The 3,719-nt window shown below is 42.9% G+C and overlaps 1 long non-coding RNA gene across 1 annotated transcript; it reads right to left on the bottom strand.

The window, feature by feature from the left end:
• Nucleotides 1–379: 379 nt before the first annotated feature.
• On the bottom strand, nt 380–3,719 carry LOC134164506 (uncharacterized). Its single transcript, XR_009965171.1, has 2 exons — nt 2,306–3,719; nt 380–869 (listed from the first exon to the last, which is right to left on the bottom strand). It is a non-coding gene; the product is annotated as an uncharacterized LOC134164506 (long non-coding RNA).

Genomic DNA, 3,719 nt, shown 5'->3' with positions numbered 1-3,719 from the left:
CCTCAGTTATTTTTCATTACAAAGCCATCAAACTTAATGTTACTTAGAACTGATTACATTTTGTGCTTTTGTGCCTCCTTGTCTCATATTCACTCTTGCCCAAGCTGCTTCCATCCAGGACTTGTATTAGGCCTTCCCTTGGCCCAATGCTGTTTTAACACTCCATATGTATCTCCAACTGCTTTGTGAGGTGAAAGCAAATGCCTGGCATTTTCTTCAAATACTGAGAATGAGGGCAGAAAAAGCAGATAGGAATTAGTACTAATGACCTTATGAAGGATGCTTTTCCCCAAACATCTAACTACTGAACCATGTTCTGTTTAACCAACTAGCACTTTCTAGACTTTGTGGTCTGCTATGCATGTAAGAACCCAAATACTCATAGATGTTTTTATTCTAAACAGGGGAAATCATGGTAGGCATTTGCAGTCTGTGTAATACTTCACACACACAGGTCCTGAAAAAATCAATTTAAAATGCACTTTCAACAGTGTAGGAACCTACACAAAGCCAACAGAACATCAGGAATGTTACAGACTATGGATAATTCCTCTTGACTACAACACTCCCCATATGTAAGTAACCAAGTTGTGTTGAAGTGGCAGCTGCTGTCACAGCTCACAGACACACACCGCGGTGCCAGATCTTCTCTGTAGTACAGAATCCAAACCAGATTTTCACCCACAGAAAGAAAACAAAACCCTGCTGTGCCAAGATCTCCTTGTCTTCAGCTGGATTCAGCAGGTACAGTCTGGACATGACTCCACTGTGGTGAAGCCGTGTGGCAGCGCTGAGATGCAGAACAAGCAGAAGTCCTCTCCTACTGCCTCAAGGCAGTGATGGCTGCAGCACTGAGGATAAAGGTCTGCCTGGAAGGATAAAATCATTCCGTCAGTTCAGAAACCTATTTTTTCCAGGAACCTAAAACTCAGAAGCCGGGGAGCAAAAATACTTTATTTGCTTTTAATCAGCCCAAACATGCTGAGACTGGCTTGGTGTGTTAAAGCAATGAGTAAGCTGTCAATACTGAGTCAGCTCAGTCCTGCAACCCAGACACCAGGTCTTATTCTTTCCACTTCTGTTAGCCACAGCATGTTCATTAGTGAAGTAATGCAGTGATTTACATAACATTTCAAAACACAGTTTCAAAACACCTCTGGTCATAGCAGTCAGATTGTTACCACAGAAGTCAGTCAGAGGAACTCAATTTAAAGTTTTAGACTCAATTTAAAGTTTTAGAAATCAGGCATTTTTTATTGCAGCAGTGGGCACACACATGAATAGCTTTGCAAAGGTGAGTGCACCTGTTACTTGCCGACAGCAGGTGTATATTTGGCATACTCATGCATATTCACAGGTTTTCCAGGAAGTAATTATAATATTTGCATCCTAATTAAGTATGCACTTTCTTGCTGAGTGGGGGTCTCTGGTGTTCTTCAACAGTCTTTCTCACTGTGTTTACTGAATTACCTCAGTGCTTGAGGATGCTTGCAACATCCCAGTGCTGAGTTAGCAGTTGGTATGTCTGCTTCTGTTCTGTTCCAGTCTTGCCCCACGCTGGGTGCCACTCTGCTATCTTGAAGGCTAGCATCCTTGGTCTTATTTACTGTTTCCTTAGCTGTTATCAGTCCCCCGATGTTCCTTCCCCCATCAGCCAAACATTCCTTTCTCTCTACATATTAGTAAGCTAGAACAGTTTGGTCTATTCTACTATGTTAAAGGCACACACACTATTGTTAGTTTAAAATTTAAGCCTACAAGATCAGTGTGTGCACAGATTCAGTGGGTTTGGGTTTGAGATCTGCTGGCATCCACGGTCACTGGTAGAATTTGACTACTTAGATGATGATTTTCTACTTGCCCCTGCCATCCCCTTAGATGAAACTTTTCTGCACAACAGCAAAGCCTGACACCCCAATTAGAATGCAACAAATAACTCCTACCTGCTGATTGCCCCACTATTTCACCCACAGCTTCCTCCTTACTGTACTCTTTTCTCTCTGCAATTCCAGCTCCTCCACCTCCCTTCCATTCTGGGCTGGTGCATGTGCTGTGGTGGGACCAGGACCGTGCACTGAGCCTGCACTGGAGCACACCAGCTCTGCAGCCTCCTAAGACATGAAGAAAACAGCCCCCCAAAGGAGGGAGCCATCCCCTGGTGCTGGGCTAATGAAGGGCCCAGCTGGTGTCATCAAAATGCTTAAATTAGAGCAGGAAAGGTGCAACCATGTGCCTAAGGGAACAGAGCTGCTTTAGAGAAGTAGAGTAAGGGAAGAGATGAATAGGTGAGACAGGCTCTCACTACCAGGCATGACTTCACCTACAGGCCTTCCTCTTGCCTCCCAGCAATGACACTGCCTTTCTTTCACAGCAGTTCATGCACTTCAAAGGGCGAACAGCATAAAAGGAATCTAAATATAGGTTAAAGCCTGAAACCAAAGAGCAGCTGTTTCATTAGCAACAAGAGAAGCAGGAGAAAGAATTGTAGGACAGAGCTTTCCAAATGTGCCAAATTACTTGTATTTTTTGTATTTTAGGTATTTTTTGCTATCTTACAGATATTATTCTAGTATCTGGACACATTTCGGATGTGCAGTAACTGATGTAGTTGGGACCTGCCACGTGTGTGTTGTTCTCTCCTTATGCTGAGGAAGATCACTGGGAATCAGCTTCCTGGGTCATATCAGACATCCTACTGGACCACCTTGCACTGGAACAAGAGGCTTGCAGAAGCTCAAGTGACAGCAGGAGATAACTGTGGTGGTGTGTCCCCCCACTCTCTCCTGGACCCATCTGCTTCCCAAAGAATTCCTGTTAGCCTTTGCATAAATGCATGAAGTTGGATAGCTGGGCACTCCTTGACCATTGACTCCAATCCCTCAACGAAGGAAAGAAGGACCATGCAGGTAACAGGAATGCCTGGATACTTCCTTAGCACATCAGGAGCTCTTTTGAAATGGCAAATCATTCCTGACAAATACCAGATACCAGGATGAAAATTTACATGACTCAGGCCAATCATCTTAACACCCTATGAACAATGATCCCAATAGAGAGCCCCTTTGAGCTCTCCTGGACCACAGCAGGCTGCGACCCAGTTGTCTCCCTCTGACTGGGACCCTCCCAGAACCTGTAAACCCTCAAAGTTTATGAAATAGAGGGATTATCTGCCTGTTGCTCATTGGTACTCAAACCTTTGCCCCTTAAGGAGTGCTCAGAAAGCTGACGTGAGTCTATTATTAGTGATACTGCTTTTCACTGCACTTGAGGGAAATTTTTAACATACATATGTATATACATCTATATATCCATATATTTCCATCTTAGTGTGTTGTGTTAGTTTAGACACTTAACTTTAAGTGCATGTATATTAGCTTCAATAATCAAGTGTTTAATCAATAATTAAGTACTTTAATGGACTTATAATACTTGGCATAATTGGGAAGCTGTAAAAATAAAACAAAAAACAACTAATAGTGGCCAGAGGCCACAAAAAGAATAGGAAAGGAAAAGGAATTATTTCTAAATGTTAGGCTCCTGTCTAGAAGGTGCTTATCAGCACAGGACAGATGACATCAAAAAGATACAGGACCTAACTGAAGGACTGAAAAAAGAAAGAAAACAGAATATGGACTCCGCTCAGTATAAACACACTCAGTTTTGCAACATAAGCTTCTTCTTAGTCCAGTCTGCATAAACTAGTTGTATCAGCCTGATCC

Source organism: Pezoporus occidentalis, unplaced genomic scaffold (genome assembly GCF_034315485.1).
Source record: "Pezoporus occidentalis ecotype Australia unplaced genomic scaffold, CSIRO_AGI_Poc_V1 ctg22, whole genome shotgun sequence".
NCBI classification, from domain to species: domain Eukaryota; kingdom Metazoa; phylum Chordata; class Aves; order Psittaciformes; family Psittacidae; genus Pezoporus; species Pezoporus occidentalis.
Note: the sequence above shows the minus strand (reverse complement) of the source record. Positions and strands in the feature narration are given on the sequence as shown.